Below are 25,625 nucleotides of genomic sequence, written 5' to 3'. Positions count from 1 at the left end.
GTTTTCAGTTGAGGTTTTCCCTAGAGTATTCTTCTGTGTTCATGTGTGATTGATTTCTCATTCTCTGTTATATGTGTTCTATTTGATCTTGCTCAAAATCGATTAATCTTCTGCAATTTTGTTTGTAGAAGTAGATCAAGTATTTTGATGTATTATATTGCATTATTAGGTGATCTACAGTGGAAAATTCTACAAACATAATCATGGTTCACCATCAAACAACTATAAACATATTCTAAGTGAAACACTAATGGCCTCATCAATGATCAAGAAGATTACACTAGAAAGAGATTTGAGGATGATGTTGGGAGGCTCCTACTCATATGAGCAACCTATAGGACTACTCTCTGACCAAGGTCAAACTGACACAAGGATAATATTCTCTATGAGACCATTCTTCCAAGCAAGGTCAAAGTGACACAGATAAAATGTATTCTACCAGATCATTCTCCAACCAAGGTAAAAGTGACACATGAAAAATGTTAGTCTGTCAGACCATTCTTCAATCAAGGTCCTAAAGACACAAGAAGAATGTTAGACCATGATGCTATATAATATGCCAAACTATTCTCTAACCAAGGTCACAATGACACATGAATAATATTACTTCATCCAAGGTCATGAAGACACAAGGAGAATGTCCATTCATAATGTTGTCTCATTAGTTCTCCCTTTCAATAAGAGAGGAAATCTCCACAAGCCTAAGCATCATAATAATGTAAGATATCTATTCATCAATGTATATGTACTGGAGATTTATAGCTCCCTTCAACACCATGTCTCAAATGAAGTGGTATTTTATCCCAATGTGCTTCAACATGTAATCATGGTCATCACATGCACCTGATCAAGATAATCTTGAAATTAGCCTCAAGATCCATACTTCTTCTCAACTTTCCAAATTAGCTGCAATATACTCTATCACTAAGTGCAACAGATGTTTGCTTCCATCTCATCCAATGAAATGATAAGAAATCCTAATATCACCATAAAATCTTTATGTCTTGAGCACTCTGGACTTGCAGTTGGACTTGTAAAATCATCCATGACCAACTGTACCATGCTAGTACTCCAACACACGTTGATAAACATATCTTGGCTCAACCATAAATTGTTTTTATCCCTTCACTATCTCAAATGCTTTCTAGTCACACAAACTAGGTGCTCCATCTTAGACTAAGACATACCCTTCTATGGTAATTCATGATGATACCTCTGCCACTATTTTCTTTTAGTATATGAGCTATAAATGACAATCCATCATATCAAACTCAAAGTTCAACTTCCTCTGAAGTTATATTAGGGTCCTTGAGGAAGTATTAGCTGCTCCTTCAATGAGCTCTTCTAGTTTCATCAGGGAAAAAAAAAATCATCTAGGATCAACCTTGATCCATCAATTCAAGTGTATCAAGTTTGAGGAGTATGTTCAAAGCCTTATTTCTTCTTAAAATCATAATTCTTATTCATGTACCTCACAAGCTTAAGGTAGCTCTTATGTGACACTTCTTCCCCCTCAATTATGGAGGAAATTTGTCTCTGCATCAATTTGGTGCAATCTTCAAAATAATGATATTAGAAGTGTACATCACAATTAGGACAAATGTCTTGTCGCGATCCTCTTCCTATTGCTATGATAAGCTTCTACTCAATTCTTTATTTGTATTTGTCTAAGATACCATATGTTGCATGCATACTTCAAACTTGTTGATCTACTAGGTCCCTTTGAACTTGCATTTCATCTAGTATAATATATCTTAACTCGTGATTTAGGAAGAGTATTATTCTTTTACATGCGTTGCTTCATTCTTCCACTTCTTCCATATATTGTCAAAGCCTTGGAAGCCTATACTATGTGCCTACAATCCTCACTTGGAGATCATGGAAGAAAAATTACAACCAAGCAAAGAATTCAAAGACAAGAGACTAACTAATAGTACAATAACGCCAATAGTAATAATAGAAAAAGAGAGCCCCGGATGCGGGTGTCGAGTCGAGAAGTACAGGCACGCCACATGCAGCGCATGGGCTGCCTCGTGTAATGGAGGCCGTCGTATGGCAATTAAGCCACCCAAGTTGATAATGCATTCAATGAAGAAGAGGCGGGGTAGATGGAGGAGCAGGGCGACATTAATGTGCACCTGCAACGAGAATTTGGGGGAAAATATCACAGGTTTGATGGCTCGTTCAAGGCATATTGGCCTGAGGAAAGTTGGCGGTCGTGGAAGCATAGCAAGCTCCGGCCAAGCACCGTTTCATTCCCCTGCAGCCTGGAGAATTGTCTTGGTGGCCATTCTGGTTGCTGGGTTGGGAGGAGATGGCAATTTGATGCTTTGCAGCATCAAGTCTGGAAAAGAAAATGTTGGCTCTCAAGCGAAGGTAGCCAAGGGGAAAGCTGGACATCTGAGAGTGAATTGGAAGGAAACTGCTGCTGCTACCAATTCCAGGTTCACCATCGAGTATACAGAGGTAGCTTTAGACTTACAATGGCTAAACTTCGTGAACGACAGCCATGCAGAAGAGGCCCATCTAGAGGGTCCTCCTCAAGATCACCTGCAGCAGATGAGCACCACCACTGCTGCTGCTGCTACTGTCACAGGAGAGCTAGAGCAACCCCGCTTCCCATTCGACAATATGTGGAGGTTGGGGGTTCCTGTGAAAGGAAAACGGAGCTCCCGGCTTTCGGTTCCGTGGTTTTCACCTTGCCAAGCACCGAGGATAATGCAGGCGTTAACGCCCACATCTCCATCATGTTTACAAAAATTCCAGATGAAGAACATCTCCAGGACCCGCAGGAAAAACAACTGGAAGACTCGGGCAGAGAGATCAGTCTTGGAAAAGAACACTCGTCTGTGGAAAAGAACGCTGCTGAGGTGCTTCCAGCGTCTGTTGCTGGAAGCAAGGGGGAATCAAGTCTGCAAGACCGCTTCCCTCCGATGGGGCCACCTCCTCCAAGTGTGGAAGAAGATACATGGCGGAAAATGTGGGAAGGGCGCGCGGAAGGTGACGGGTGGGCTTGTGTCGTGGAAGATCCGAGCCTGGCTGAGGCGGCAGATGCATACTTCGCGTCCATCCAGCCATCTTCAGTTCGTCCCCAAGATTGAAGCTGTGGCGGGTAACGCCTTGATTTTGTCTTTTGGTCCTCTGGCTTTTGCTTCCTCTGTCTCAGTCTTTTGGCATTCGCTTCTTACTTCTTGGTCCTGGTTAATTCTGAGTCTTTGGTCATGTCTATGGTCTTGCCTCATCATTGGGAAGTCGAATTGGATAGCTGACATCAGTAACACAGTCACGCTTACATTTGTCAGATATAAAGGTCAGACTATCTCTGCTGCTAGCCCCTGCGTGGGCAATCATGTGTCTAGTTTATTGTCTTGAGAGTTTGGTTCGTTGCTGCCCCTGTATGGGTTTTTTGTTTTCATGGATAATTCAGTTTGGTTTTGGAGAAGCTGCCCCTGCGAGGGAGCTATAAGGTTTACAGTCAGGAGTCCCAGGGCTACTCTTCAGGCTCTGGAAGGCATGTCATGCAGTTTGTAATCTTTTTGTACATATAATATATTACTTAGATAGTTTTTACAGAAAAAAAAAAAAAAAAAATAATAGAAAAAGAGAGATATAAAATATATTTTGAGAATTATAGTGGAATTCCAACTCCCTTTTGATATTAGATTCCTTGCATTCATTACCACCTTATCATCCTCATCCTCGTCATGATGTCATTCTCTCCTTGCTAGGGTTCTTTCAACAGAAATGTCCAATCCTAGGGTTTTTTCCATGAACACTAGGATTTCTTCTCCAAGCCCTTTATGTTAGCTAGGGTTTTTGAACCCCTTATCAATGTAAAAAACCTATAGTTTTTTCTTTTCATTTGAGATGAATTTAATTATTCTCATCAATCAAATACAATATGACTTAATCAATAATTCTCCTCTCTTAAAAAAATTAGATCTACTTTGTCAAAATCATTGTAGTAGCAATAATGAACTCCATCACTATGAACTTTAGAATGACATCAATTCTTATAGAAACAAATCCATTTAATAACATGTCTTCAAATATTTAAATCCTTGGCTATATATATATTATATTTGACTTTTTCAACCCAATAACTTCTTCTTCCCAATATGCAAATGACTCGTTTTCCTTAGTAAAAATTCAACCTTCAATATTGAGGAGGAACTTGGTCTCACAAACTTGTAGTTTTTGCAAACTCATAAATTATTTCTTCTTTTGTTGGAGTATCTTTAGAGACATTCTGAGACTACCTTTTGACTACTTCCTCCAGAGTGAGATAGATGATAGCAATCAACCATGCTTCTCAATAACAAGAATGAATCTTATATTTGGTGTGTTGATTTTAAATAAGGGCTTCATCCCTGAAGATTTAAATCACACTTCCAACAATTTGCACAAATATATGATAGAAGAGTATTTCTTGCTTGTATTTGAATGGTATTAAAATGATTACAAATCCCCAACATCGGAACTATTATAGATCATGGCCTTTTCAATGGCTAAGACAATTGATCGAATTTCCTTGGATCTTTTAGGTTTCTTGGCCTACTTGAGATAGAACTAAAACATTTCTTTGTAAATCACTGATCTGAGGTTTTTGGACTGAAACAAGTTTCGAGGTAACTTAATCAAAGGAATCATAACAATATTAAAAGGAATTTAAAAATGAACTTTCAAATGCATCGGTTTTGAACAATCTTTCCAAGGATAATACATAGATTCTCGAACTCTTTTGGATTTAACAAGTCCTATGGCCCAATCTAAGTGCTTGGAATATCCTAGGATTTAGGTAGTCATTTTAGAGACTAGAAATGATGGACTGAAGTCATTTGATCCCATGATACATATTTCGTCCTTTCAACAAGTTCAAGGATTCTTCTGAATGAGATATTATCCAACAAAAATAGTCTGGCCTTTCAATAGAATTTTTTTGAGATCATTTGTGAAGTTATGTGACCTCTATCATTACCTCTAAGATTCTCAAACATTTTTAAACTATATCCTTGAACTTCTTTAGAATTTTGGATTTTCTAAGGTATATGAATTCAAATTTTAGCTCGTTGATATGGACTCTAAGGATATTTCTGTAGGTTTTAACCCTGTACAGAAGTTACCTGCATTTGAATTCTAAAACACAAAAAATAAACAATGCGAGAGCATAACACATAAAACACATATACATAGAGATTTTCCCCTGGATCCCAAAACCGGGACTACCAGCTTGATTTTTCATTATGTTCCTTTCAATGTTACAATATATAGTTATACATGCTGAAGCATCCAATACCATGGACCGAAAACCATCGCGTCCAAAACCATGGACCGAAAACCATCGCTTTCAAAACCATGGACCAAAAGCCATCGCGTCCAAAACCATGTGCGAAAAATCATGCACAAAACCATAGGTAGGTCCGCCCAACCTAATATAGGGTCCAAAAACAAAATTTCCCAGGGCACTGCCCCGGACCCCATAGAGTTGGGTTACCTACACCCCTCAAACCCCTTGTGACCCCTCCTCACTACGCAATCAACGCAACGAATGGGGGGCTACGCCCCCCTTCTAACCCCCCAGTTAACTACGTGGGCTAGTCGTGGAAAGAATATAACACAACCCATCATTCTCCCACTTGTTGTTTTCTTTCCACTGGGGGCCACAAGAGAGCTTATTCATTTATCCAACCCTGCAATGCCCATTTTTTCTCTACACCAAGAGAACTTCTCAGAGCTTACAGATTTTTTCAATGCATCTACAGTATTGTTCAAAGTGTCCACCTTTACTAGCCTTCTATCATATCCCTCACAAAGTGATACTGAACATCAATTTGCTTTGTCTTTGAATGATATGCAGGGTTCTTTGCCAAGAAAATTTCACTTTGGCTGTCACAGACTATCCTTATAGCTCTCTGTACTAACCCCATACTTGAACAAAATCTTTGCAACCAAACTGCTTCCTTTCTTGCATGAGTGGCTACCATGTATTCTGCCTCTGTAGTTGATAGTGCCACTACAGATTGTTTCTTACTCATCCAACTGACTGCACGTCCAAATAGGTTAAACACATACCCACTTGTAGATATTCTTTGATCCAGATCTCCAGCCTAGTCTGCATCAACAAAGCCATGAATATCCAACACTATGTCCAATCCTGGTCTTCCTTGGTAGCACAAACCATAATCACTAGTGCCACGCAAATACCTGAAAACCTACTTCACTGCTATCCAGTGCTCCTTCCTTGGTTTTCACATAAACCTACTCAATACTCCCATTGCATGCACAATGTTTGGTCTAGTACAGACCATCGCATACATTACGCTACCAACTGCACTTGCATATGGAATGTGGGACATGTCGTCTTCCTCTTCTTGTGTCTTGGGACACTGTTCAGTATATAAACTTACACCTACAAAAATAGGAACCTTCACCAGTTTACTATCCTGCATATTAAACCTCTGTAGTATTGTCTCGACATACTTCCTCTGGTTTAACCAGAGCTTCCTCTTTTCCCGGTCTCTTTTAATTTCCATGCCCAAAATATAGTTTGCAGCACCAAGATCTTTCATGTTGAATTTGGAGGAAAAATGGGTCTTCAAATCCTGGATAATTTCTTTGTCATTTCCAACTAGCAACATATCATCCACATATAAGACCAAATAAATAACATGGTCACCATTTAATTTAAAATACACACAGTGATCTGCTTTGCTTCTGGTGAAGCCAAGTCCCCGTATAAATGTATCAAATTTCTGATACCACATCCTTGGTGATTGTTTTAACCCATACAGAGACTTCTTTAACTTGCATACTAGTTCTTTCTTACCCTTCACCGCAAAGCCTTCAGGTTGCTTCATGTAGATTTCCTCTTCCAAATCCCTGGGAAGAAATGATGTCTTCACATTCATTTATTCTACCTCAAAATCAAAAGTAGCAGTAACAGATAAAAGTAGTCTAATAGAAGTTACCTTGGCAACAGGAGAAAAAATATCACCAAAATCAATTCTCGACACCTGGGAATAGCCTTTTGCTACCAACCTAACTTTTTATTTCTCCACCTTTCCTTTTGTACTTATCTTCTTCTTAAACACCCATTTGCTGCCAATGGGTTTCCTTCCAACTGGCAACTCCACCAGATCCCAAGCCCCATTTTTGTGCAAAGATGCCATTTCATCAACCATGGCCTCTTTCCAGAGTTTTCCATCCTCTAAATCTACGGCTTCCTTCATAGTTCTGGGATCATCATCAATAATAGATAAAGCAAAATTTGAACAGAAAGCAGATGGACTATACCTTTATGGTTTCCTTCTTTCTCGAACTGATCTTCTCACACCCAGAGTTTGTGGCTCTTCATCTTCGGATTCCTCCTCTGCTGTAGAGTCTGATTCTTCCTCCTTTAGCTCAAACTCTATCTTCTTAGGTTCCTTTGGTTGGACTTCATGTTTAATAACATCTTTCACCTCTCTGAACACCACATCTCGGTTGTACACAACCTTCCTTGTTACTGGGTTCCAAATCTTATAACCCTTTAAACCATCCTTATACCCAATAACGATGCACTTTTCAGATTTACTATCCAACTTGGTTCGTTTCTCCTTTGGAACATGTACATATGCATCACATCCAAATACCCTCAGATTTGAAAGAGAGGGTTTCTTACCAGTCCATACCTCTTGTGTAGTCTTATCCTCCAACGCTAATGAAGGTGATATGTTGACCAAGTAACATGCTGTCTCTACCACCTCTGCCCAGAATTCATGTCCTAACCTGACACCACTGAGCATGCTTCTTGCCCTTTCCATCAACATCTTGTTCATTCTTTCTACGACTCCATTTTGGTTAGGTGTGTATGGAGTAGTCTTCTCCCGTGCTATACCACACTTCTTACAAATTTCTTCAAATTCCTTACTACAAAACTCTCCACCGTTATCTGTCCTCAACACCTTTATCTTCTTCTATGTCTGATTTTCCACCAGAGACTCAAATTCTTTAAACTTGTCAAAGACTTCAGATTTCTTCTTAAGGAAATATATCCATGTATTCCTTGAGAAGTCATATATAAATGATACATAGTACACAGACTTACTCAGTGATGGAACCTTCATAGGTCCAAACATGTCACTGTGCACAAGTTCTAATATCTGTTTCGCCCCCTTACCACCAGAGGGGAAACTCACCTGATTCTACTTCCCATATACACAATTTTCACAGAAATCAAAATCCAGAGAGCTATTACTCATACCTTCTACCATACCTTTACCATGAAGTATTTGAAGTCCCTTCTCTCCAATATGTCCAAGCTGTTGATGCTATAGCATGGTCTTCTCTCTAGAGACCACTAGATTTTCTACTCCACTTTCAGGAACCACAGAACTGTTGCACCCATCAACAACAGTGCTACCATGCAGCTTATACAGAGTTCCAATTCGAACTCCCCGTATCAATACTAGTGCCCCCTGAACCATCTTGCAAGTATCCTTCTCGAACACTATTTTTACACACGCATCATCCATCTTGCTTACAGAAATCATATTTCTGGCTAATGTAAGAATATGCAGAACACCCACAAGTGTTCTAACCCTTCCACCTTGCAACTTCAACTTTACTTTTCCGCGACCAATGATTCTAGCCTTCCTATCATCCCCCAAGAAGACATCACTGCCATCATATTTCTCATACTCGCAGAACCACTCTCTATGGGGAGTGAAGTGAAAGGATGCACCTGAGTCAATCAACCATGCCTCATGATCTACATGTGTACTTGAAGAAGCCAAGTACACATCCCCACCTTCATCTGAGGTGGTTTTCGCCTCTGCAAAAAGAGCATCATCAGATCCCTTTCCTTTATCAGGAGCTTTGGATTTACGGTCCTTTTTGTAGTGCCCTTCCTTTCCGCATCTCTAGCACACCACCTTTATAGGTTTTCCTAGAGCTTTAGATCTCCCTCTAGATTTAGATCTCCCACTCGATGAACTTCTTCTTCTTCTTCTTCTTTTTGTTCTTGTTCTGGGACCATCCTCAGACAAGGAATCACCATTCTGGCTCTCCATATTTTTTTTGTCTCATCTCTTGTGTCAGCAAGGATGAGACTATTTCATCAAAATACAAGGTAGTTGCATTGCTACCTATTGCAATAACTAGACTATCCCACGAATCTACTAGAGAAAACAACAAACTGATGCACTTATCTTCATTTGAAATTTAAATATCAACAAATAATAACTGACTTACCATAGTATTAAATGCGTTCAGATGCTCTGTCACCGAGTCTCCATATTTCATCCTCAGGTTATACAACTTTTTCTGCAGGAACAATTTATTCACCAGAGACATAGATTGGTACAAAGTCCCTAACTTGTCCCAGAAAGCCTTCGTCATAGCTTCCCCTGATACATTCAACAATATTGAACCGGGGACACACAATCGTATTGTGCTCTTTGCCTTCCGATCCAACTTCTTCCATTCTTCATCAGACACTCTCGTTGGTTTACTACTTGGATCTACTGCGATCCACTGATATTTATCCACCAATAGATCCTCCATCTTGAGTTTCCACAACTCAAAACTCTGACCATTAAATTTCTCGATCTCTACCTTTCCACTGCTTGCCATCTTCTTTCACCACCAGAATTGATCTCACAGATCTCCCATTGAACAGGGTCTACCACAGGCCCGAGCGAAACCCCTTAGCAACAAGGGCGTCCCCTTGAAGCCAAAAACAGCTTCGATACCAAAATCTAGGTTTTAACCCTGTATAGAAATTACCTGCATACAAATTCTAAAACATATAAAATAAACAATGCGAGAGCACAACACATAAAACACATATACACAAATATTTTCCCCTGGATCCCAAAACTAGGAATACCAGCTTGATTATTCATTATGTTCCTTTCAATGTTACAATACATATTTATACATGCCGAAGCATCCAATACCATAGACCGAAAACAATCGCGTTCAAAACCATGGACCAAAAACCATCGCATCCAAAACCATGGACCAAAAACCATCGCATCCAAAACCATGTGTGAAAAATCATGCACAAAACCATAGGTAGGTCTGCCCAACCTAATATAGGGTCCAAAAACAAAATTTTCCAGGGCATTGCCCCAAACCCCATAGAGTTGGGTTACCTGCACCCCTCAAACCCCTTGTGAACCCCCCCCCCCCCCCCCGCTACGCAATCGGCGAAACGGGGGGGGGGGGGACTCCGCCCCCCTTCTAACCCCCCCGGTTAACTACGTGGGTTAGTCGTGGAAAGAACATAACACAACCCAACAATTTCGGTCCTTTAACATGAGGACTAAGGAATCTCATCCTACTAGTTCGAAGGGAATTAGGATATTAGAAACATGTTGAGGATTATTCAAGGCCTGAATACTTTAGAACTTTGACCTTCTTCCAACAGAGAAATTAGGGCATTTTTTCAGCTTACTAAGCTTAGGCCTTATTTAAATAAGTGCAAATGTTCAGGTAAATAATAAGACTTCTTGTGACTTGAACTAGAATTATTTTTCCTGAAATAAAGCTGCTCTTTCACCGAAAGCTCTAATACCATGTTTATTTTTCAATAGTCCTCTAATTGTTAATTGTTTCTTATGATTTTCTTATAGATATATTTTCTTACATGTATCATAAAATAATTACATAGAGAAATTCAACATTAAAAAAAAAAAGGCTAGAGGATCAAAAAGGGATAGGCACACAAGAACACAAGATTTTACCCTGGGAAAACCCATGTGGGGGAGAACCCAACAATATTTACTTATAGAATTAAGTCAACAAGAAAGACATCAAATACATAGACAAAATGACCAGCAAGATGACTAGACCAATAGTCCACTATGAAGCCAATTCAACCCTCCAAAACAACAACTTGAAATCTTGTTCAAAGGCTTATTCAAAGTCTCTCCTTTCCCCAAAAAAATTTGTACTTCTCCACATAAATGCATCATAGAAAAACCGTTCCATATCTAGTCACACATGAGAGTAGGATTATATTCTTCTTTTTTTGGCCTTCATGTCTTTATCTTTTTTTCTTTAAGGGAACATAACATACTTGATATGATGAGATAGAAATTGTGTTTTATAGGGAATTAACTAATTATAATATTCTTGAAGGGTCTAAATAGGTGCCTCTTGGGGGAGAGCGGAGTTGATAATAAGAGGTCCAACTTAGCCTTCTAGTGGAGCCTTAAACCAAAATTTAAAATTCAATTTTTTCTTTTTGAGAAGGTCATGAAGAACATGCCTTCTAAATTTTCTTTTGACAAATATAATAATATTTTTTTCTTTAGAGCATGAAGAACATGCTTTAATAAATACATAAATTATGAAAATATGCATTATGAAGAACAACCATAGTTACAAAAAATTCAAAAGACTTCACACATACAAGAATTGATATATTACTTTAGAAGGAATTGAAAGACTAACTACAACACTCTTTGCAGAAAGGTAAATAACTCTATTGGAAAGTAAACGCATAGGTAGGAAAGTACATACGTGACTTGATCAATCTAACTTCTCATTCCTAAACTCTGCAACTGAAATCTTCATGAATTGATACAATACTGCAATAGTAAAAACTATGATACAAGAGATCTAATTCAATAAGCTAAAACAATAATTTAAGAAAAAAAGAACAATATCTTCTTAAATTGATCAACACAAAATGTTAGAAGATAATGTAAATAGCCTAATGAGTCATAAAGTAACTATTAATTAATAACATAAGTAAATTCTTAATGAGTTGTAGCAACATGAATATTTAGGAAATAGAGTAAATAATCAAATTAACTAAACTGTAATTGAAATTATAAACCACCCTATCAAAAATACACTTAGTGCCCGATTAAGGAGGGGACCTTGCCTCCTTAAGCAAGACACTAATTAAACTTGTAGCAACATGCTTAAAATATCAACACATTGCATGCACAATGAATGAAATAGGAACCAACAAGATCTTAAGTAACATCAAACCAAATTGTGATAGTCTTTTCTTCATTTACTTCCTATACCTCCACTACTACTCTGGCTTGAGTAGAGCAAGGTATTATACAATGTTTCAATTTCTCAAATTGATCATAAAATTGAGGGATAACCATTATAATTTTTTATTTTGAGGTTTTTCTCCTTCGTTATAACAACAAAACCAAAATATGAAAAAATTGGACATCTGCTAACTCACTTAGCCACCTCAATAGGTAGGAGATTGGGTTAAACCTATTGTATTCAATATCTCCACATTGGATGACCAACTATCCTTTAGTGTTTCTCCTGTTACGTAAGCATATAATCGATCCCTCTGTTAGGAAACTAGTAATGATAATTATGCACTCAATAGTTGGCTGCACTTGTGTTTCTATATCTATACATATGATTACAATAGGTGAGGAGTTGTAGTGGGGTAAATGCATAAAGATGGGTTACACTTTTGGGCCAAATGTGGTAATGAAATTTCAAAATTTATCTTTTATCAATTGAAGCCTTCAAAATTCATATAGTGTTGTGAGTTTTGATTCGGAGTAAAAAGACAATTTGTAGAGACTTATGTTGTTGTCCTAACGATATTTTTTGCAAAAAAAATTAATGTCGTATAATCTATCAATTTTCCATTAAATGAAATGAGTGTGTTCATGTAGCATAATTTAGTCTAAAATGTGTACTATATATATATATATATATATATATATATATATATATATAGATATGAGCATGATCTACACAAAGAGAACTAAGTTGTGCATATTAGAAAATTATTTTTATACAAAATTATATTTTATTATTTTTTGAAGTTGGTGAAGTAATATTTCAATTACATTTTGCAGACACATGTGTTCATGTAATATTTTTTTCAACTATTTAATTAAATTCAATCACCAAAAGAACCCTTTTAAAGAGGACTCGAAAATGAAGATAGTGGTATTTTTTGAATTTTTTTTGTTGTGTATATTTTATGTCATTGATTTTTTATTTAACCCCTTTGAAATTGTCCAAACAAATTTCAAGTATTATGTTTAAAAGGAATTAGATGAAAAATATCATATGAATTCAAAAATGTCAAAATCATATGCCATTAGATAGAGAATTCCTTCATGAATCCAACATGATCAAGTCTGCCACTTAAGGACAAATTCTTCCTTAAGTCCACCAGAGTACAAAATGGTGTTTTAAAGAAATCTGTAGAAGGGGAGATAAAACTCTATTTTTTAGGCCCTCAACAACTTGATCGAGTGCTCAAAATGCTCAATTGAGGGTGTTATCACCAAAAAATTATCACCTATCCATTTCTAACTAGGTGGATCGAAATACACATGTAAGATTAATTTTACCATAATAAAATCACTTTCACCATGGGAAATAATTTAGTAAACCTTTTTTATTAAATTATTTCGGTTTAAAATTAAAAAAACCCCATGAGAATAATTGAATAAATCATTATTTATTTAATTTTCTCTGGGAATAATTATTAAATCATTGTTTGATAATTATTCCTTGTCATATTTGACTAAATCTCCTAGGAATAATTAAATAAACCACTATTTATTTATCATTCCTTAAGTCTATTATTGGAATAATTGTTAAATCACTATTTAATAATTATTTCAATTTCACACCATTCTTAATCCTCGTGAAATAGTTAATAAATCATTTTATTTGTTAATTATTTATAAATAAAGATATTTGACTATTTTGAATATATTTCCCCTCTCCAAAAAATATAATAAAATATTCCTAACAGTTAGATGTCAATTTGGTCAATATTATTTTATTATTTTCCATTTTTGAGATCAACCCAATACTCTGTTATAAATAAGAGGGGTTTCATTCATTCTTCATCATGATCATTATCATCTTCTTACATATGAGATCCCACTTGAATTAGACACATTGTTTTGGGTTTTTCACACATTGAGAGAGAGAATTGATTACTAAAGCATCAAGGACATTAAAGGACACATCTCACGAAGGGGGATTTGCAGACCCTTTTTGTAGATTTCCTTCACCAAGGGTTATCAATAAAGATTATTACTCATTTAAAAGTCTTTCTATATTAGGTTATTACATTGGATATATATTGTTGTTTTCTTTTGGGATCGCATATGTCTTTTTGTTGTAGGTTTTTATCATTTTATTATTGTAGATTTGAAGTGTAAGCAACCAAAATTTTTTGTTAGGGTCACCTGTCACCAGTGAATTAAGTGAGATTTTTTTGGTACACCTTCCAAGCAATTTCATACTAACAAATGGCAATTCCACTGGCGTAGTAATTCAGTTCCTAGGTGACTGAAGTTTTAGTAAATTTCAGTGTTTTCTATAGCTATTTTTAGCCTCTTGATTTCTATTTATAGTTTTGTTTCCTTTTTTTGGTCAAATTTTCATATTCTGGTGGTTTTCTGGTTCTTTTCGTGGGTCACAGGTACCAACTGAGTAGGAGACGGAAAAATGTGTGAGATAGTTGCCGACGGAGAGTCCTGGGAGAAAAACGCACTTTTTAGCCCCAAATCTACATTTTAGACCGCACTTTTTGGCCCGTTATCTGCGTTTTCCACTATTTCCAAGTAAATACTTGTGTTTTGGATTTTTTCCGAGAATTTTTCAGGTTTTTTTCAAACTTGCTGAGAGTGTTGCGTGTAGATTGGGAAGGGTTTATTATCTCTTTTTCAATCTCCACTAGGCCTAGATTCTCTAGTTTTTCTCTTTGAGGAAGGAAATAGGGTTTAGAGTACACCTCCACCTTTTTAGGAATAGATTGGTTGGGTGAGCAGTCTAGGGTTTCATCATTTTCAACCACTAATTTTTCAGAGTCTGATCCATCACTTTAAAACACTTGTGGATAGGTTTATTTCACCTTTTCTCACTTTAGCGTTTGGATTTTTACTTTTTTCCTTAGGAGCCCCTTCTGAATCCTAGGTTTGGAGCTTCATACCTATCCTTTGCAGCATTTGTCACCTCTTATTCTTGTTGTGTTTCTGCACCATTTACAGCAAATTAGTGCCTCTAGATATTAGTCCCTTTGGTATTTTAGGAATTTTATGTGTCTTTGAGTAGCTTGCTTTCCTTCTCTTTCTTAGCTTCTTGATAGCCTTTTTGGGTGGGGTTTTGTGTGCTTGATTAGTTGTTTATTTTATTTTCATTTTAAGAATTATTTACGATATTTCAGCACATTATTTTCAATAGCACATGGCATCATAAAACATGTTCAATTAACTCATCCACTTGACAGATAATTTTCACACACTCACACCCTAAGTGAACGTGAGATTGGTTAACACTGTCAAGCCAAGACTTGAAACACTACACCTTATAATTTAACATACATAGATTTAGACGACTTGGGCACCAGGGTGAAACAATCTTTGTAGTTTAGGTGTAGGATCAATGGGATAGGCTTCCAATAACACCCATAAATCATTTACATTGACACATAGAAGTTGACATATTAGGGAACTTAAAATCCTTCACCATCCCACGGTGCAAAGCCAAAGTGCGTCAGAAACTCGATTCAGAGGGGGTTAAGCTAGGTCATAGTGTGAGCGGTTCTCCTCGAGGCTACACAAATCGTAGAAGGGAATCCTATGTGGTGGTTAATCACCAAGGAGCTCAAGAATCGACCACCCCCATGGGACGAAGGTAACAATAGTGATCAATCTTAGGAAAACACCCTTAGGACTGGATGTGGGAAGCAACTATTTCTCTACCCTACCTTTCTCTAAATAGCTCTGCTTGCAGTTATGAGATTCTGTCAAGTAATAATTTCTTTGAAAGGCCATCTGAAATGGTATATTTAGGATTTTTTGAGGATTTAGTCCACCTATATGCTAGAGGTATTTTTCTTTGATGGGACGTGTTCGCTTGTATTAGAGTAGCATCATATAGTTAGTTTACACTTGGCACCACTGCATTAGGTGTTTGCTTGTTGTTTTTGCCCTTTTACTCCTAGCATCACCCTTTAGTCCTTAGATTCATCATTATCTTGACATTATTGTACCCCCTAAGTTTTTTTCGTGGAGAAATAGAGGCCTTTGCCCTTAGTTTCTGTTAGGACATATTACTCCTACTCGTCAAGTTAGAGAACATCCTCCCAATCCTCCATCGAGTCCTCATTCTAACTCTAGCTCTACTAATTCTTCCAATTATTCCTTTGATTCCGTGTCTTCTCAACCCCGTACTGTCACCATGTCAGGTACCAACGCGAGTGAGGGAAACTAAGGTGGTAACCCAGGTACTAACCAGGGTAACACCATAAGTGGAACCTCCACTGGTATAGTCACTCCTACTCCATTGCTTGATTTTATGGTTGGTTTGAGTCTCCTTGATTTAAGCCAACTCATCAATGATCCTCTTCTCCATGACCCCAATTAGACATCTATGCCTACTAAACTCGCTTCCAACATCCCTAAGTTCGAAGGTAATCCTAGAGAAGATCACACAAATCATGTTCGTTCATTCCATATGTGGTGTTCATCCAATTCTATCATTGAAGAATCCATCTATCTTCGCGTTTTCCAACACACTCTTACTAATGCTGCTACTAAGTGGTATGTCGATCAACCTAGAGCCACTCATTCCACTCTTGCGACTCTTACCAAATATTTTCTAGCATATTTCTAGTTACCTCTATATTATGACACTGGTGCCAAATTATTTAATTCTTTGTTGGGTTGTGTTATATTCTTTCCATGACTAGCCCCAGTAGTCTCTTCCTAAATTTTTTCTTGGACCCTATATTAGGTGGGCAAACCTACCTATGGTTTTTTTCATGGATTTCACACATGGTTTTTGGCGCGATGGTTTTTGGTCCATGGTATTTTTTAGATCTAGTCAAGGGAACTAAGATTATGTTCTAATCCAGGGTTAATGGATTTGGGTTTATGGATGCTTCGACATGTATATATATGTATTGTAACATTGGAAGGAACATAATGAAAAATCAATCTAATAGTCCAGGTTTTGGGACGCAGGGGAAGATCTCTATGTATATTTGTTTTATGTGTTATGCTCTTGCCATTGTTTATTTTCTATTTTTAGAATTCGTATGCAGGTAATTTTTGTACGGGGTTAAAACCTACATTTGGTATCAGAGACGTTTTGGCTTCAAGGGGATGCCTTTGCTACTGAGGGGTTTTGCTCGGGCCTGTGGTAGACCCTGTTCAGTGGGAGATCTGTGGGATAAATTCTTGTGGTAAAAGAATATGGTGAGCAGTGGAAAGATAGAGATCGAGAAATTTAATGGTTAGAGTTTTGAGTTGTGGAAACTCAAGATGGAGGATCTGTTGGTGGATAAAAATCAGTGGATCATAGTAGATACGGGTACTAAACCAATGACAATGTTTGGTGAAGACTGGAAGAAGTTGGATTGGAAGGAAAAAAGCATAATGCAATTGTGTGTCTCAGATTCAGTATTGTTGAATGTATCAAGGGAAGCTACGGTGAGGGCTTTGTGGGACAAGTTAGGGACTTTGTACCAATCTAAGTCTTTGGTGAATAAATTGGTCCTACAGAAAAATCTGTATAACCTGAGGACGAAAGATGGAGACTCAATGATAAAGCACTTGAACACAATTAATACAGTGGTAATCCAGTTAAGATAAGTGCAACAGTTTGTTGTGTTCTCTACCAAATTCGTGGGATAGTCTTGCTGTTGCAATAGGTAGCAATGCAACTGCCTTGAAGTTTGATGAAATAGTCTCATCCTTGCTAACGGAGGAGATGAGACGGAAAAATATGGAGAGTGAGAATGATGATGTCTTGTCTATACGAGGATGGTCCCAGAACAAAAACAAAAATAAGTCCTCGGGTGGGAGATCTAAATCTCTAGGACAACCTATAAAGGTGTGCTAGAAATGTGGAAAGGAAGGGCACTATAAAGGGGACTGTAAATGTAAAGCTCCTGAGAAAGGAAAGGGATATGATGATGCTCCTTCTGTAAAGGTGAAAACCACCTTAGATGAAGGTGGGGATGTGTACTTGGCTTCTTCTTCAAGTACACATGTAGATCATGAGGCATGGTTGTTTGACTCAAGTGCTTCCTTTCACTTCACTCCCCATAGAGAGTGGTTCTACGAGTATGAGAAATATGATGGTGGTAACTTCTTCTTATGGAATGATAGGAAGACTAGAATCATTGGTCTTGGAAAAGTCAAGTTGAAGTTTCAAGGTGGAAGGATTAGAACACTTCTGATTGTTCTGCATATTCCTGCATTATCCAGAAATCAAATTTCTATAAGCAAGTTGGATGATGCAGGTGTAAAATTAGTGTTTGAGAAAGATACCTACAAGATGGTTAAGGGATCACTGGTATTGATGTCGGGAGTTCGGATTGTAACTCTATACAAGCTGCAAGGTAGAACTATTATTAATAGGTGCAATAGTTCTGTGGTTCCTGAAAGTGGAGTAGAAAATCTAGTGGTCTCTGGAGAAAAGACCATGATATGGCATCAAAGGCTTGGACATATTGGAAAGAAGTTCCTTCGAATACTTCATGGTAAAGGTATGGTAAAAGGAATGTTTAATAGCTCTCTGGATTTTGATTTTTGTGAAAATTGTGTATATGGGAAGCAGAATCGGGTGAGTTTCCCCTCTAGTGGTAAGAGGGTGAAACAAATATTAGAGCTTGTGCACAGTGATGTGTTTGGACCTGTGTCAGTTCCATCACTAGGTAAGTCTATGTACTATGTATCATTTATATATGAATTCTAAAGGAATACATGGATATATTTCCTCAAGAATAAATCTGAAGTCTTTGATGGGTTTAAAGGCTCTAGTGGAAAATCATACAGAGAAGAAGATAAAGGTGTTGAGGACAGATAATGGTGGAGAGTTTTGCAAGAAGGAATTTGAAGAGTTCTATAAGAAGTGTGGTATAGAATGACAGAAGACTACTCCATACACACCTGAGAAAAATGGAGTTGCAGAAAGAATGAACAATATGTTGATGGAAAGGGCAGGAAGCATGCTTAGTGGTTCTGGGTTAGGACAATAATTCTGGGCAGAGGCGGTGGAGACTGCATGTTACCTGGTCAACATATCACCTTCATCAGCGTTGGAGGATAAGACTCCACAAGAGGTATGGACTGGCAAGAAACCTTCTCTTTCACCTCTATGGGTATTTGGATGTGATGCATATGCACATGTTCCAAAGGAGAAAAGAACAAAGTTAGATAGTAAATCTGAAAAGTGCATGTATATTGGGTATAAGGATGGTTTAAAAGGCTATAAGCTTTGGAACCCAGTAACAAGGAAGGTTGTGTACAACCAAGATGTGGTCTTTAGAGAGGTGAAAAATGTTATTAAACATGAAGTCCTACCAAAGGAACCTAAGAATATAGAGTTTGAGCTAAAGGAGGAAGAATTAGACTCTACAATAGAAGAGGAATCAGAAGATGAAGAGAAACAAACTCCAGTTGTGAGAAGATAAGTGTGAGAAAGAGGGAAACCAGAAAGGTATAGTCCATTTTCTTTCTGTTCAAATTTTGCTTTATCTATTACTGATGATGATCCCAGAACTGTGAAGGAAGAAGTGGATTCAGAGGATAGCAAACTATGGAAAGAGGCCATGGTTGATGAAATGGCATCTTTGCACAAAAAAGAGGCTTGGGATCTGGTGGAGTTGCTGGCTAGAAGGAAACCCATTGGTAGAAAATGGGTGTTTGTTACAGGGAAAAGTGTCTATTTAGAACTGCTCTATCCCACTAAGGTGTGACAGCTGCCTTAGAAACAAACAGAGAAAAGCTACTTTTGTTTTTCCTTTATGAATTATAGATAGAGAGGAACAGAAAGACCAACCTCTGTCTTGCGCTAATCCTTCGATTCGATCCCTCTCTTCTTTGATAGTCCTCTGCTACCTGCTCCCTTGCACGCCCAGCTTCACAAAGTACCTGTAAGATCACAGAAGCACAGCACTATATAAAGACATGGATCTATAGTCATAAACAATCTAGGATCAGATGTAAATTGACCATACAAATGTAACAAGCATCAATGATACAAAAGCATGGAGGAAAACTCAAATAGATTTTATTGATAAACAAGAAAAGATCCAGGAGGAGTTAAAACCAGTTGTTCCGACCCAGCATCAACCTCCCAGCAAAGAAGCCCCTCTTCACCTCAAACAAAGCTTAGATCACCCAACAATCTGATGTTTGTCTCTAGAAACCAACAGCAATTCCTTACAATATGCAAAATTCCAGCCTCTGGATCTCTGGGATGAGGGATCCATATATAGATATCTGTAAAGGGGATGAGTCAGCTTGTGATTTGATTAGTGTCCTCCCTCTGATAGTTCTTGCTTCCACTTGGAGACTGATGGCATCTTACTCATCCTTGGTCGAATTCAGTGAGGCAAGTGTCACAGGAGAAGATTCTGGAAGCTTCCATTGCCTCTCCACCTCGCGGAATGACACTGCCATTTGTCATTTCTCGCCCATCGCACCCCACAGAAGGTACTTTTGAAATGAAACGCACCCTCACAGTGTATTTAGGTGAGATGCAATGCACTTAGCAAGTGGAGCAGCTGCAATGATCCTGTTTTGACCAATTCTGAGCAGTTTCTCATGGAGAACTTCTGGGAGAAGCTGTAATCTGTTGACCTTGTTCCTTTAGGGGTTAGAAAAACACTTTTAGGGACTTAGGAGCCCTTGGTTTATGGAAATTTCATGCTTGGGGTTGTAGGGCCCAAAAATGTTTATAACAGTTGCCCCCTAAAGTATGAGGCCATTAATCTTTTGGTGTCGGGTGAAATGCTTTATTATGAGGATCCGAAGTTCTTTCAACGCTGGGAGGAGACCTGTAATAAGATACAATACAATAAATTATCTTCATACTATTTTCATGATCTAGCTGAGGCGAGCATTCCCATGCTCAGCTTTATAAATTCATTTTCATGTACATAGGACAGACAATCGTCTGAGTGTAGACTGATGATTCTGATAGAGCCATCATCCTTTTGAGTGGATGATTATCTGTGCAGCAATGATGTACATTTAATGTCTTTATTTCCCTGAATATATATCGCAGCCCGGATAGATGAAACTAGATCCGGGGTCTTCAATCTCGTCTGATCTTCACTCGAAGTACAAGTCAATCCATGTGAGAAATGTTCTGAAGTCGAACATGGAAAGACATCGCTTGATTACCAGTCAATGATGTAAACTGTTAACAAGCGCGAGAGGAATCACCAATAATGATAATGACCCTCAAGGTACTGCAGCACAATTCACGTGGTGTGAATAAAGGACTTGGCGTCGAACACCACGCAAAATCTTTCGGTCGAAGGCCATTGATGTAAACCTGTCGCCGGAAGTGAGAAACTTGCCATTGAGGCATGCAAGCTTCAAAGTACTGAATGGGGTGTTCCTAGACCAACTTCTTGGATAATGAGCTGATGTCGACAAGAAGTGATCCGTCACAGGAGGGCCTTAATGAGTCCCACATCAATGACACGGAACATAGCAAATGATTTTAATGGAGGTGAAAACGATCTGGTGATATAAGGTTCAGGGTGGCGGTCATGAAAGAATGGAGTATAATGTATGGTAGTGGGTGAGACACAGGTGAATTCTCTGAATGACTTCTCTTGAACATATTGGCGACACTGATGTGATGGATTGGTAGCATTAACCCCAAATGTGGATGGTATAGCGTGACCATGGTGATGTGACCGGTGAATGAAACAACCCAACCCGACTCGGACACGGAGTGGAAGTGTCATGTTCAAGAGCGACTTGCTACCAACAAAGTTTCTTTAAGTTTTCTTCCCAATTTTCCCCAGTCATTGTTGACCAGTACCTCTTTATTTTTGTCAAGCTTGAGGAGGATAACATATGCTTGTTCTATAATTTGCCCTTCGGGCAAACCCATCGCTATGTTTTAACGAGCCTAGCGATAGTGAAACTCGTTCTCGTCTATAGACAAGTTTGTCGCTATTAATCTTTTTAACGAGTTTAACGACAAAGATAACTCGGTCCTTTTCAATTTTAGAGAGTCCGAAAAGGAACGTAAAGGTAACTCCAAAATTCCTTTTTCGTCATCTAATCCCTTAAGTCCGAAAAAGTATAAAACAATACAGAAGGGATGAATTTTCGATACTTTTAACGAGCCGAACAAAACAAGTGCTCGATCTTTTTGTGTAATAATCCCTCAGGTCTAAAAAGATTAAAATCTAGAGGAGGGATAGCACTTTCTGTCCCTTTAACGAGCTGGAGTGGCCAATGGCTCAACAATCTTTGCATATTTTATGAGTCAGTTGAAAAGAGCTTAAAGGAGACTCGTCTTTTGAGGAACGAGTGATAAAACGGGTAGCAGCTGATTCCAGGTAAGGTTTGGAATTTTCCAATCACGGCAGTGTCACAAGGATGGCTAGTGAAATCACTCTTTGCAGCTATTCCTCAAAATGGGTAAACAATCAAATGGAGGTGAATGATCGGCCAATGAAAAAGTGGAGGTGACAGTGCAAAGACGACCAAGGCTTTAATGGCTGAAGTACTACATTCATGATGGTTATTTACCGGTGAATAGTTCATTTTTTAACGAGCTTAAATGCGGGGGGAAACATTTGCTCATGGCTTATGTTTATTTTTTGATGAGCTTGAACTATGTGCTAAAACTGCTCGATTAATCCAGTCGTGTGATAAGAATGTCTCATATAAAACAACAACTTTTAGAGTTTTTCCCCACATCCTTTCTTTATGCAAGTTAGGAAACGACCAATCCAAAAAACAGATAAATGATCGCTCTTTGCTTGCACTCCAAAAGGTTTGCATGCCCCCAGGTATAAAACAGAGTTTCAAGGTTACCCCTTCTTTAGTCCATTAAAACATTTGTTTTACCGAGAGAGGCCTACCTCTTACAGGTTACCCAAAGATTGTTTTATTCACAGCGCAAACAAAACACTTCTTCAGCGATGTTTACCGAGATAAACAAAGGTGAGCGGCGATGCCCGCCAACTCACATAACTTTGACAAGAGAATCTTGTTCTAGAATAACCCCCTCTTCCAATCACAGATGGGAGTACAGACTAGTCATATTTTCTTGCGGAAACCTACCCTATACTCAAAGTTTTCCTGCTGAAGCAGACCAGGGTGCATGCCCCCTGGGTTTCAGTCATGTCCCTCCGAATCACTCACGCTCATCGGGTGGACGGACTGGAGATTGAGACATTTCTTGCGTGAAAAGACCATTCAGGGATGGTGTATGACTATTTGCTCTGTATGATCCGGGAAATGAAAGCTGGTCCACGAGCTTGACCACTCTTCCTTCGTGCGGAAAACACATTACTCTAAAGAGTGATGAGACAATGGCTCTCATGCAATAAATATAGTCTCGTCCAAGGAGTAGATTGTAATCCAGGGGTCCTTGGGCTACCATTACGTTCATGTGAACGGTTTTCCCTCTCAATTTTATGGGCACACCGGGAAGGATCCCTAACGGTCGACTGGTTCCTTTATCAAAGCTTGTTAGATTTCTCATCTCAGGCGAAAGCGATGGAGAACCAAGCACTTTCCATGCAGTTGAGGAAAGGATACTCACAGAAGCCCCCTCATCTATGATGGTACCAGCCATAACCGTTCTATATATTTGAACAATAATTCGGAATGGTACACCAGCTGGTAAACAGGGTCTGCCTAGTTGATTCCAGTCGAACGAGACAACTAGGTTGCTCGGAGGTGGGACCGAATAGACGGCCGAGTACGACTCTGACGAACTTCCTTCCTGCGGTAAAGGAATGGGTAAATTGCCCCCATGTTCATTGGAGTCTGTGCTTATGAAAAGAATTTGGACGGTGTCATCCTTGTTCTCTTCAGTGACTGTATCATCTGAAGATGGAACCTCTGAAGGCAAGACCGGGTCAACTGCCACCTCGACCTTTTGACTTTCGTCTGGTATGGGTTCAGATGGTTTATCTTCAATGATAGATGCTTCGGCTGACCACCTGAGCGGGCCAGCCAGATTTTCAACTAGTGACGGACTCGGCAAGAGTTTTTTATATCCAGGAGGAAGTCGTAACGGTGAAACCGGACGATCGTCTAAAACTCTTTTAGCTTCATCTAAGAAGGGACAACGGTGGACGGCATGATCACCTTCGCACAGTTTACAAGGAAATCTATATTTTCCTTTTTGTCCTGGGGCTTCACTTTCACTAGTTGACGGTGTGTTTTCAACATGACCATCAGAGGTTGACGACACCGAGTTGTGCAAACGAGGAGACCAGTCCCTTAAGATCCGAGGGATGCAAGGACAATCTCTGTGATAGTGGTCTCTTTTGCAAATGACACATGGTGATTTAGGCCTGGTCGGTGTAGTGTGTGGATTTTCGCTAGACGACACTCGTTTGCCCCCATTTGCTTTTGGCTCCTTATTCTTCTTCTCTTTCTTCTTCTTTTCCTTCTTCTCCTTAGGTACTTGACTTTTGGCTTTACCAGCCCCATCAAGCGAAGAGGAAGGATGAGAGGAAGAATTAGAGGAAGTAGAAGGTTGGTGGGTAACTCTGGATTCGTCTAGTTGCTGGTTTGATTGTTCAGGAATTTTGGTGTTCTGAACGACAGAGGTTGAGAAGAGCCATATAGGAAAACCAATTGTCAGTCCTGGAAGCGACAATGTGGCCATATGGGGTGCACCAACATCTCTCCAAGAGGAGAAGGGACTAGGATTTCCTCCAAGGGGAATTCCTTCGTTGGTGGATTCCATTTTCTCAACCCAAGATCAATGCAGGAAAGGGTAATGAATATTCCGTTTAAAATAAATTTTAGACGCTTTGACACAACTTGTTTTTTCAGTTTTTAAGAGTCGATAAAAAACAAAAGACGACTCTAGTCGCCTTCAATTTTTAATGAGCCTGAAGTGATAAGTGCTCAGATGGACCTTTTCCATTAAGGAGTCTGAAAAGGAATGAAAGGGACTGCTCTGGAAATCTAGGTAGAGGGAGTACCAAACCAATCGCAAAACTGCAGAATACTTTTTACGGTACGACAGTAAATCTTCTCGAATGCTGTGTTCAGTGCATTGCGATCGATAGGGCGGTAGACACGGCTTCTTATGGATAAAGGATTAAGCCTATTGGGGTCTCCCAAAATATACTCGACGGTACGTGGGAGCACAAGTCCGTACTGGCACTTATCGTCTCAAAGTGGAGGAATCACCCAACCATCAGTGAGAACAACAGTTACCAGGTTTTATGACACCGGAATACGTCTCTAGCCTAGACTTCTAAATGTTGTGCGTTAAGTTCTAAAGCATTGTTAGATTCATTGAATTTATTTTAAGTTGATCTTGTTTATGAAGTTTTCCTTTCGGGTTCACCACGAGATGTAGATGTAATTCCTAAAATGCAATCTAAGATGATAAACAAACTTTTTATCTCTTTTGTGCAATGAAAATCCTAGCTACTAGGGAAAAGAAAGACAAAATCTTTTCACAAAGAGCAAAGAGCACACTCTAAATGCACTTTCCTAAATCAAAGCAATCAGACTGTCTATATGCAAATGCACATGCATGTATTTGTTTTCGACTTTCTTAGTATATGGATGCTAAAAAGAAAGTTGATGCACAAATCTGAATTTCTTTTCAAGCGACAAATATCAACAAGTTTCTTTTCGAAATCAAAAAATAGAGACGATTAC

The sequence above is a fragment of the Pinus tabuliformis genome, chromosome Q (assembly GCF_031772625.1).
Source record: "Pinus tabuliformis cultivar Carrire ecotype Pingquan chromosome Q, CPIR1, whole genome shotgun sequence".
NCBI lineage: Eukaryota > Viridiplantae > Streptophyta > Pinopsida > Pinales > Pinaceae > Pinus > Pinus tabuliformis.
Note: the sequence above shows the minus strand (reverse complement) of the source record.